Here is a 12,408-nt window from a genome sequence, read left to right as displayed (position 1 = left end):
GAAAAAAAGTTAATGCAATTACTAATAAATTTTAGTTAAGCCAAGATAGCAGAGGAACAAAGTCATTGGATATGAGGATATGGGAGTTTTTAATCTTGTGAGGATATCTGAGTTTTTAACTTTCTAATGCTAAAATCTCCTTCAGAACTCAGTATTTGGAAAATCAGGGAGTTTTGCTACCAACTGCAATAACATTTTTTGCCTAAACATTTTCCCTGCTTGTCTTAAGGTTAAGGGACAACCTCGTTTAAATCACCTGTTGTGCTACGCACCTAGTCCAATTCGACAAGTCTTTTGCCTTTGTGGCAATAACGACCCACATGAATCACTGCTCTCAGACTAACCGAATCTGAAAACCCCGGTCAGAGTGGTCTTTTCATGCTCACAAAGTCAGCAGGCAACTTGCCTCTCATAAAGCTTAAAATCTATCAAGCACATGCAGAATAATTCACATCACTGCCCCTGAAACCCTTTGAAGCAAATAAACAGAAAAGAAAAAGATTAAGATTTGATCTCAATTTAAACATGTTAACAGTAACGCTATATTATTCCAGATTTTACCCAGCTGTTTTGGATCTTTAGAGAATGTGAACAAGAGAGCAAACCTGTTTCAAGGATTAGAGAATATAAAGGTTCAAAAGGAGTCGAACCCTTTTCGGAACTATACATCTCCTGCCTTGGTTTCTTGCTTGGCAGAGTTTTTGAATTCAATGCCATTGGGTTCTTTCTCACTTTTTTTCTCTGCAATCTGGCTTTCTTATAATTACTTCCCCAAACAGATCTCTTACACTCTTTAAAACTATAAACATTATAGATCGCATAGGGTGAACTCAAATCATTTGCTTCATAGGGCACTGGGTTTATATCTAAAGTCATTCGTAATCATCTATGTCAAATTCAGTAAGAGAGGACTTATTCAGTTTCACTCTTTTTTTTTTTTTTTAAGGAAGACATGAGCAAGCCAGAAAGAGACTAAATATGACCACATTTAAAGTTGCAACCACTTATCAAATAATCACTTCCTTTAAAAGAATGAATCTGCTAAGTTTTCCCAGAACTGTAGAAGGAAGACATTTTCACAGACAAGAAAGACAAATGTTTACTAGAAGCTGAATCTGCCAATTAAGTTCAAATGGAGAGCTAGAGAGAAATATTTAAGTGTAACAGCAGAAAAAGAAGTCTGAAAAAGAACGAATCAAAGGGAACTATTGTATGTAGCATCAGTCATTGTAATTTTGCTGATGAGAAGGCAGTTTGTCATTACAATTGGGTTAACCAAGTTCCACAGAAGATGCTGCCGGAACTATAGGGGTGAAGTGCCTGGAAAGGTACATTTCATTTGTCTTGGGGACAGAGACAGAGGGTTTGAGGGTGGACGTATAGGAAAATATTCACCGAACAGTATTATTACACAGGTAATCATCACGAGAACTCTTACTAGTCCCCATTTTTACAGATGAGTAAAATGAGTTTAGAAATTTTAAGTTTCCTGCATAAAGAAGACAGTAACTACCTGATGGTCTGAATTCTGCTTCAAGCTTATTCTTTCTAAAATAGATTGGTTCTCTACTCAAGAGCAGGAAGGCACATTTTAAATTTTCATGGAAAGCAGTGAATATAGGATAGTAGGTATTAAGGCTTCTCTTTTTCCTATTATCTGTTCTTGCATCATTCATTTCACCAAGTTAATAAATATTCACTAAGCATCTTTTACTATCCACCACTCCCAAAAGATACTTGAGAGAAAAAGTGAAAGTTGAGTCGCTCAGTTGTGTCCGGCTCTTTGTGACCCCATGGATTGTAGACTACCATATCAGGCTCCTCTGTCTATGGGATTTTCCAGGCAAGAGTACTGGAGCGGGTTGCCATTACCTTCTCCAGAGGATCTTCCTGACCCAGGGATCAAACCCGTGTTTCCCACATTATAGGCAGACACTTTACCGTCTGAGCCACCAGGAAAGTCTCACAAGAGATACTTGGTAGAGGTTAAATGCCTCGCCTAAGGTTTCACAGAACCCAGGCAATCAGATTAGAGGTCATGCTCTTCATTAAGTGTCATTCTCTGATGCCTCTGCTACAGTCTTGCAAAGTAGGTGATCTGGCCAAAAGGAGGAAAGAACGCTGCATAAAGGTGATCTGACAAGATGATGTGTGCCTCTGAACTCAGTGGGAAATACGGCATCTGGGGAAGATTCTAGAGTAGCAAAAATAGATCATTGACCCAAGGGGATGATAACAAGAAAATAGCCAAGAAAATAGAGCAATTTTCTATAAAGCAAAACAATTACATCAGTACTTCTCTATTAGATTAAGTGCAAAACCACAATAGATACAAAGGAATAAATAGCATTTATTATTCATGTAGGAAATTTAGAAAAATTATAAAATAGAAAATAAAAATCATCCATAGTCTTGCCACTCAGAAACCATCACTACTTTCTTTTTTTTTTGTAATATACATTTATGTCTACGTGTATAATACACATGTATAGGCACATTTTTAATAGAATACATATCTTGTATGTAATTTTCATGCTGGCTTTTTGATTGCTTATTATATTGGATATATTTTCCAATGCCTTCAAAAAGTCTGAAAACATTCTTCTTAATTTTACATGTCAAACTTTATTAAACCAATTCCCTATAGTTAGGCACCTAATAATTCTACTATTTGCTACTAGAGGTAGCTCCCCATTGTACAAATATTTTGTATTTTTGTGAACATCTCTGATGATTTCATCAAGATTGAACAACACTTTTCATGTTCTTTTTTATTGCCATTGTGTCTTCCAAAATGGTTGTATTTATTTACCCCCCAAGATGCAAAATGATATTTTTACCGCTGGGAAAGAATATTTAAAAAAAAAAAATTCTACCAACTAAATGGAAAGGGGAAAGCATGTTATTATTTGAAATTCCTTCATTATTAACTTGAATATTTTAACATGCTTCTTGATATTTTTGTTGTTTATCGAATATCTTTATGCCCTTTCACTTTTTTGCTATTGGTATGCTTGACTTGTTGATTTTAAAGAGCTCTTTACATATTAAAAATATTGAGTAACTACATAATACTAAATTTGGACCTGTTTTTCAAGGTCCCAGACCAATTTCTGCATCTTTCATTATGCCCTTCCTGACTCCTTCAACCCTCACTCAAGTCTCCTGCTTCCAAAATCCTAATACAATATTCAGTACTGAATTATACACTGTTTGCAGTCCTTTAGAGTTTCTCCTTTCATCCTCCATAATACCTTTCCAGAGAAGATTCTGTGCCTTTTAACAACTACAAAGAACCAACTTGACATCTCTGAATTCTCAGTGTCATTAATCATGACATAGTTGTAATTATCCTCATTTAGCACGTGATGGAGCTGGGGTTCAGCCCAGATTTACCAACTGCTACATGGTTATCCTAAGTCCTCAATCAGGCTTTCTCACTCCTATAGCTTCTACCAGTTCTCACGTTATCATGTTTACATGAAGATACTCTTGTTAGCATTTTTTCTTAGTTTATTTTAAATGTATGGGGCTTCCCTTATGGCTCAGTGGTAAAGAATCTGCCTGCCAATGCAGGAAACATGGGTTCAATCCGTGGTCTAGGAAGATACTACACACCTCAGAGCGGCTAATCCCGTATGCTGCAATTATTGAGCCTGTTACTCTGGAACCCGGGAACTGCAACAACCGAGCCCACATGCTTCAACTACTGAAGCCTGTGTGTCCTTGCTCCGCAACAAGAGAAGCCACCGCAATGAGAAGCCTGTGTATTGCAAACGCAGAGTAGTAACCACTCGCCACAACCAGAGAAAAGCCTGCATAGCAACGAAGGTTCAGTACAGCCTAAAATACATAAATAAATAAAATTATAAAAAATAGAAATAAATGCATAAAACACAATTCAAAGAGCTCACAAAGAAGACTTAGTTGGTAAGAAATAGAACCAAGTCTGATATTTTAGATTTTGGGTATAGAAAAATGAATTCTTTTATTTTTTCTGGTCATAATTTCTTTACTAATTCTTTGCCTTTAGAACAAAGAACATCAAATATCCTTGAAACTTTGAGTTTATGGGTTTTTTATGTATAAAGGATTTACATGAGTCACCCTCAAATCACAGCAATGATAACAGAAATGAAATCAAACAGCCTATGGCTTTCAATATTGTCTTCCTCTCAAATCTCACTCCAGAAGTCAAATCCTTACAAACCATTTGGATGCCCCAAATGACTAGCTTTATCTTTCTTTTTATTAGAATGGGAATTTACCCAGTACTCACCCATAAAAAGCTTTTGTTTAAAAATCACTCGTTGAAATGGAGAGGACCCCAGGGACGGCGAATCCAATGGAGAAGAATCTGAAAAATAACTTATTTGGGGTGTGTATGTATGTATACACACACACACACACACACGGACAGAGACAGAGAGATGCATACTTTATCCACAATGTGCTACTTTTTGTACAATCCAATATGACTTAGCTAGAGGCTGGGATAAATAAGAAAGGATAAATAAGGAGGAAGAAAAGGTCATATGAGAAGGTGAAACTCACAGCTTCTCTTTGGAATTGGGCAGGTATGTGTTTTAGAAAGACCTTCAAGTTTCTTCTGGAGAAACGTCTGATTTGAATAGATTAACGTGGCTGGATTTCCAGGCCTTCTAAAATGGTCTTTCATTTCCATGTGAATATTGGAAAATGCCCTTCTTGGGAGAGGGGGCCGGGGGATCAGACCTCTTTGCCTCCATCTCTGCTAATTTACATGCTCCCCAATGGAGGTCATATCGATACGAGACCCAACCACTGTCAGCTTTGTGGGTCCCTTAACCTGAGAACCTTGAAGCCCATTGAGAGCTATTCATACTTGGCAGATTGATTTCTTCAGTCATTTTGTCATAGTAACTGACAATTCACTGCCATCCAAGTGTATCTGGGAGCACAATGCCCACATAAATATTGTTGGCAATTCTCAGCATATCCCTTTGTGGAAATGGTGGGTTAATTTACTTCTGCCGCTCGACTTTCTATAGCTATGTGGCAGAAGATCATTTCCTCTGCAACCATACAGCCAACAGGACCAGTAGGGCCTGTTTCAGAGCAACAGAGAGTTCAGAACTCCTCATTAATGCATAATGAAATGAATCAAAACTTTAAATACAGGTTAATCTGAGGGGGAGACAAGGGGTCCACAGGAACATAAAAACCTTGATAAGAATCAGGAGCAGCTCAAGTCTCAAGCTATTCTAGAGGGTTTAGGGTGTGGAAATAATAGCTTATATGATCAGGAAAATGTCTCTACTTTAAAAAAATAATCATGTGAGGGACAAAGGACATTGACCCTTACTCACACCAGCTAATCTGAAAGGTGTGTTCTGAGCTGTGCTGATTCTCAGAGCAGGTGAGGGACTTCCTGGGAGCAGTTCAGAAAGCTCTGGGTGACCTTAGTCTATAGAGGACTTTCTTGTTGTTTCTCTAATTGTTTATCCAACCATCCCCGAATGGTGAGGCAGCCAAGCTGTGGCATGACAGAAAGAATAGGTAGTAGACATTCCTGGATTTGATACCTAGCTCCACTACTTAGCCATGGTACCCTAAGTCCCTTCATCTTCCTAAACTCAGTTTCACTATCTGTGAAATGGGATTGTAAAGGCACTGACTTTATGCAGTGGTCATAATGATTAAATAAGATCATTTATTCATCAAGTAAGTCTTTTCTAAGTACCTTCTCTACGATAGGCACAGCATTTAGGACTGGGAAATGAAAATATTTGGAGGTGGAAGTCTCTTTGATTTTAGTGCATCCAGTTAGAAAGGAAAATAAAATTGCTTCAATGTAAGACTTGACTCTGAGTTGGCTTGGAAGCTTCAGGGAAGGCTTCTCAGAGAAGACAGCACTTGCAATTTGAAGAGGGAGAAGTTGTCAGCAGAAGACAATCTGGGATAGGGAGGCCAGAGGGGTGAGCGATAGCACTCTTGTTGCTGCTGGAATGTGATGGGCAAGGAGCCTGCAGCAGAAGACAAGGCTGAGTGAGGAAAAGACTGAGTCAGAAGGAGCTGTGTGCCCACTACAAAGGAGTTTAGATTTCAACCTGTCATCACCAGGAGCCTTTGAAACATGCCTGCCTCACTGAGCATTTGCTAGGTGCCATGTGCTGTGCTCAATCACTGTGATGCTTCTTTTCTGGTCGGACTAATCAAAGCTGATGTCACGGTGGAGTTGACTTTCCACCGAGTTCCTAGTGATGCAGGAGAGTGAGCCAAAGTTCGTGTATGGGTGTGTGGGAGGGAGGGAGGCAGCAAACCTTTGGAAGAATTCTACTCATGCCTGGAAGTCAAGAGGCGTGGATACACCTCCAATTGGTTTCTTTATCTCTCTGAACCTTTCTCTGTCTCTCCAGTGTACATGTGTAAGTAACATTTGCCAAGCCTCAATGGAGAAGTTTTATGGCATGAGGGATGCCTAGCACCTTGCAAAATTAAGTACTATCTGAGGCTATATCTAAGACTGTAATATTCACTGAAAGGACTGATGCTGAAGCTCCACTATATTGGCTACCCGATGCAAAGAGCTGACTCATTGGGAAAGACCCTGATCCTGGGAAAGACTGAAGGCAGGAGGAGATGGGGATGACAGAGGATGAGATGGTTGGATGGCATCACCAATTCAATGGACTTGAGTTTGAGCAAACTCTGAGAGTTAGTGAAGGACAGGGAAGCCTGGTGTGCTGTAGTCCATGGGGTCGCCAAGAGTCAGACACGACTGAGCAACTGAACAACAAGGCTATAATCTGCTGCAATTTTCTCCTTCCTCTTGCTGAAGTGTGTGACTAGGACACTTGAATATCTGAAGGACCCTAACCCCCAAGAGAAGGGAGCCCCAAGCCTCCCAAGCCCACTTAAATAGGAGGTGGGATTTCCCAGAAAGTTGGTACCACCCTCTACTTCTGAGGCCAATGTAAGGAGAGTCAGGACATTGAGAGTACTAGGAAGACGAATCCTAGAAATGCATATACTAGGGCTTTACCAGTTACCAGCTGTGTGATCCTGGGGAAGTCACGGAACCCCTGCGAGCTTCTGCTCCCTCATCTCGAAAATGGGAATAAGCGATGATACCCACCCTGCTCACTGAATAGCGCAGCAGGGTCTGTGATGACACGTGCTCTGGTCATCTATGGCTGCCTAACCATTACTCCAAAGCAGAGTGGCTTCAATCCATCACATTCACCTAGCTCACAAATCTGCTAGTCTCTGCTCCATTTGCTATATCAGCTGGGGCGGCTCAGTGGCTGGGGCTGGAATCTCAGAGGGTTCATGCACTCACACATCGAAGGTCAGTGCTGACTCTTGATGACCTCAGGGCTTCCTCACAGCATGGTGGCACTGTAAAGCGTAAGTGCCTGATTAGGCAGGACACCGAGCCAGAAGTCACACACACACCGTCTGTCATTTTCCCTCGGTCACAGCCGTCATAGTCCCACTGGGATTCAAAAAGAGGGAACACAGACCCCTCACCTCTCCACAGGAATGACAGCGACCTTGTGAGACGATGATGCGGGATGGGATAGACATATCGGTGGGGCCATCTTTGGAAAATATAATCTGCCACTTGATGTGGAAAAAAGAGCTTCATGAAGTATAAAGCATCATATGAATGGTGTTGCTGAATGAGTGAATAGAGTTGGCTGAGCAAACTCCGGGAGACAGTGAAGGACAGGGGAGCCTGGTGTGCTGCAGTCCATGGGGTTGCAAAGAGCTGGACATGACTTAGCGACTGAACCTCAAGAACAACAACAACAACAAACACTCAAGGTTTTCCACTTAAGTGCTGTTTCACACAGTTAAGTACTATTATTTTTAAAGTCTTGTTCAATATCTATTGATGTCTATTACATCCAGGCACCATTCAAGATGTTTTCAAGCCCAAGATCTCATTTCACCCATATAACAAGCATAAGAGATAGAATTTATGATTCCTATTATAGAGTAAACAGAGGTTCAGGGCATTAAGTGATAGCTTCTACTCATTCACTCCATAAATGTGTATTAAACATCTACCTTCTGTCAGACGATGTGCTCAAAGGGGAGAAATAGTAAACTAACCAGCCCTGATCTCTGCCTCATCTAGTGGGGACAAAAATAGACGCCAGATAATCCTGAAAGAAATTGATTACTATTGGGACCAACACTGTAGTAGGAAGATCCCCTGTGGATGTCGGGAAAGCTTGCCTAGGGAAGTGACATTTTAAATAACACTGGAAGAAAGAGTAGGAATGAGATAGGGGTAGGGGTGTACAGGAGAGCGTTCCCAGCAGAGGTCGAAGCCTGTGCAAAGGCCCTGTGGGTGGAGGGAGAGGGGCACAGCTGGAGCACAGACAGTGAGGAGCTTGCTTTGAGATGCAGCTAGAGGGACTGACAAGCCACAAAAAACTAGCAAAAAGTTTGCAGAGCCTTGCCCAATCGTAAGCCAGAAGCTGCAGAGTCAGGACTTAATTTAGGGCTTCTAAGCACCCCCTGAGGGTTATTTCAATCCAGGACAGTTGCCTGGATTGTACTGGGCAGAGTGCTACCTTACTGCTGTCTCCCACAGATCCTTATACAGGTGAGGATAAGCCACACATGTCTCCACTCAGGTGCCAGGCTCTTGGAGGGCTGCGTCTCTCCCTCTCTGATTAATCTCTGCATGGCACTGAATTGTGGAGACTCTCCAGACACTGCTGCTGCTGCTGCTAAGTCACTTCGGTCGTGTCCGACTCTGTGAGACCCTATAGACAGCATCCCACCAGGCTCCCCCGTCCCTGGGATTCTCCAGGCAAGAACACTGGAGTGGGTTGCCATTTCCTTCTCCAATGCATGAAAGTGAAAAGTGAAAGTAAAGTCACTCAGTTGTGTCCAACTCTTTGAGACCCCATGAACTGTAGCCCACCAGGCTCCTCCGTCCATGGGATTTTCCAGGCAAGAGTACTGGAGTGGGGTGCCATTGCCTTCTCCGCTGCAGGCACTGAGTGAATGCTTATTACTCAGCTAATTACTCCCAGCCTGACTATGAATAATACAAACACCCTCCTATCAAACCCTGCCAAAGGCAGATACCTCCCACGGAACTAAAAACAAAGAGGCTCCCTGGAATCTAGATGGCATTTTCATGTGTGAAAACGAGAAAGCAAGACCTTTTCAAAGCCTCAATTTGCCCTTCTGTGAAATGGGGGACGTTCAACCCAATTACTTCCTAGCCAATTTATTAAAAATCAATTCATTCAAAAATGAATCTAAAATAATCAGGTCAGTTATGCACCCTTTGCAGAAACAGTTTTGCTTGCTAGTTTTATAGAGGAACCAGTAAGGTGAGGTGGTTAGGATGGCAGGATCCTAGGAGAGAGAATCTCAGCATGGGGATGTACAGTCAGAAAAGAATGTTTGCAGATAGAAAAATGTTTCTTATAGAATGTGCTTCTCAGCAGCTCTCTGGCCCTCTCATCCAGAGCCTAGAACCATTTCCAAGAGAGTTCTATTTAGGCTTTTGAAAAAAAAAACAGCCTGCTTTCTCTATTGGCAGCTATTTAGGCTACCAGCAGCTTCCCCGGTATTCTTGCCTGGGAAATCCCATGGACAGAGGAGCCTGGTGGGCTAGAGTCTGTAGGGTCTCACAGAGTCGGACACAACTGAGCATGCGTGCCATGCCAGGTTGGAAGGAAAATATTTTTCTCTCTTTGGCAAAAGACACATTATGGGTCCTTCAACATTAGGAGAAAAATGTTTTTCTGGAGATGGGCACTATGTAAAAAGTATTCTTGATTTGCATTGTCATTCACAACTATTGGGTCATTTTCTTGCTGTGTCAACTAATAGAACGATTAAACCATGATCCCCTACATAAATCTCTTCCGACATGTTTATTCATAATAATAATTTTTTTAAAAACTCAAACAACAAGGTTAGAATTATGCACCAAAGCCCAGTAAAGCACACCCACCTCCCAGAGCCACTCCGCAAAAGGCTCAGAGTTTCACAGTACCTCACTCATTCTGCTGGCTGCAAGACCATCACTGTTTTCATCCTGAATAGTTGTTACTGGGGAGCTCCGCCTGGAATTCACTCATCAGAACTATATTATCCCTTCAAATTTCTCCTCTGAGATAAAACTTTATAAAAATCTTCCTAACTCAGAAATCATTAAAATTGCCACTGAGATAAGAGTAGGGTGGAAATAATAAGGCAGCCAGGAAAAGAGATACTCTTTGGGGAAAATATCCTCACTGGTTTTCACTTTGGTGGTGATGGTTTGGTCACTGAGTCATGTCCCACTCTTGGGACCCCATGGACTGTAGCCTGCTAGGCTCCTCTGTCCATGGAATTCTCTAGGCAAAAATGCTCAAGTGGGTTGCCATTTCATCCTCCAGGGGATCTTCCCAACCCAGGTATCAAACCCGCATCTCCTGCATTTCAGGCAGATTCTTTACCGCTAAGACACCAGGGAAGCCCTGGTTTCCACTTCAGTGATTCTTTTATCGTGAAATGAACTCTGACTCTAAGAGCACACAGAGATGGTACTTTTGTCTGAGAAGCAATACATTTCACACCATAGTCACCTCTCCTTTCTGGACATAAGTCTGAATTTCCTACCATTTTAAGCACCAAAGTAGGTTGTACTTAGTTGTCATAGGGAGCCAGTAAAGGTTCTTTTAAAAGAGGACTTGCCTGGTGGTCCAGACTCCACGCCCACAATGCAGGGGCCTCGGGTTTAATCCCTGGTCTTTTTTTTTTTTTAAAAAGGTAAGTTCATAAAAACATCTGATGCAACAGTGAAGCTGCTATTTAGAACCAAAAACACCCTGAGAACTGCAATTATGGTCCCACTGTTGCCGGTGTAAATACTTTCTTAATATTTTCAAACTAAGCTGTGTAGCAGCTGTCTAACCAGTCAGTCAACATACTGTTGACCAGTCTTCTAACTGTGAATCATAAATCACATAGTTGGCAGCCCAGATACGGTAAGAACATTGTGGAAAAGGTTGGGTGGAGTGAAGGGATTCAATGAGGGCAAGAGTCAGGCAAGATGACCCTGGAGAGCCCTCCATCATTGGTCCTGTGCAAAGGATCTAAACATCTGTACTCTCCCGCCCCTGCTCTTTTGGAAATAACCTGGGATCAAGAGCCATTCCTTTGATCTTGTGCCTGCTCAGTTGCTCAGTCGTGTCCTACTCTTTGAGACCCCATGGACTGCAGCCCACCAGGTTCCTCTGTCCATGGGATTGCCCAGGCAAGAATACTGGAGTGGGTTGCCATTTCCTCCTCCAGGGGATATTCCTGATCCAGAGATCGAACCCACATTTCCTGCATTGGCAGGCAGATTCTTTACCACTGAGCCACCCAGTAAGTCCATTCCTTTGAATACATTCAAACAAACCTTCATCTGGTTATAAATGAATGACTAGCTATTTAAATTGGGGGGATAAACTTTTAGATGTCATAAATTTCTATCTCATTATGCAACATAATCAAACTATGGTATATAAGTAAGGCCAAATATTTTCATATAATTCAATCCAACTGTATTAAATGATTATAATCCAAGTACTAAAATTTCTAGATTTTCAGAGACTTCTATGGGAATAGGAAAATTTTTAGACTACTTGCGGTGTGTTATTTTGGTTCTATTATATATTCATTAATCTGAAATGATATATTCTAAATAGTAATGAATGTTTACCTTCTGTATGCCTTTCTTTTCTTCCTTTTTCTTTTTTTAACCCTATTATTGTCTTAGTAATGTTTGTTATTCTCACTTGACATCCTAGGCTTGGATGGAGCCAAAAGTCTTTAACTTCAAAGAAAGTCAGTTTGGGGTTTTCTGGATCTGATTCAGTAGTTGAAGATAATAGCAAAGAAAACAGGAGACTGGATTGTAGGGGAAGGGCTTCCCAAACCTACCATTGGGCAAATAATTCACAAGTGTTCCAAATAGCAGCTGAAAGAATTGGTGTTGGATTGAAGGGAGGGCACTAAGATATCCTACTTCCCTTCAGATTGTGTTTAAACTCTACATATGTTCAAACTAACTCTCACCTACTATGACCCCAAATAGGAACAGTTCACCAATCCTAAATTTGTTCAATCAACTATTTATTTTTATTATCTACCATGTGCAAGGCAAATATTCACAGGAGTGACTCTGAAATGGTTCCTCCATTTTACATAAACTCGATAGCAGGTTAAAAAGTAAAAGGAACATTTTAAAAGAGATTTTAGGGAAATAACCCTTTACATAGCACAGCTATGATGAAGCTCAGCAGTTCAAAACACTGGAGATGGACAAATAAGAGCTGAAAGTTTAAAAACAATATGTCAATACCTCTATCCTAAATGAAATTTAGGAGGATTTGTAACCAAAACAACTCAGAAAATACTGAA

This window comes from Bubalus kerabau, chromosome 5 (assembly GCF_029407905.1).
Source record: "Bubalus kerabau isolate K-KA32 ecotype Philippines breed swamp buffalo chromosome 5, PCC_UOA_SB_1v2, whole genome shotgun sequence".
NCBI lineage: Eukaryota > Metazoa > Chordata > Mammalia > Artiodactyla > Bovidae > Bubalus > Bubalus kerabau.
This window is presented reverse-complemented; position numbering follows the sequence as displayed.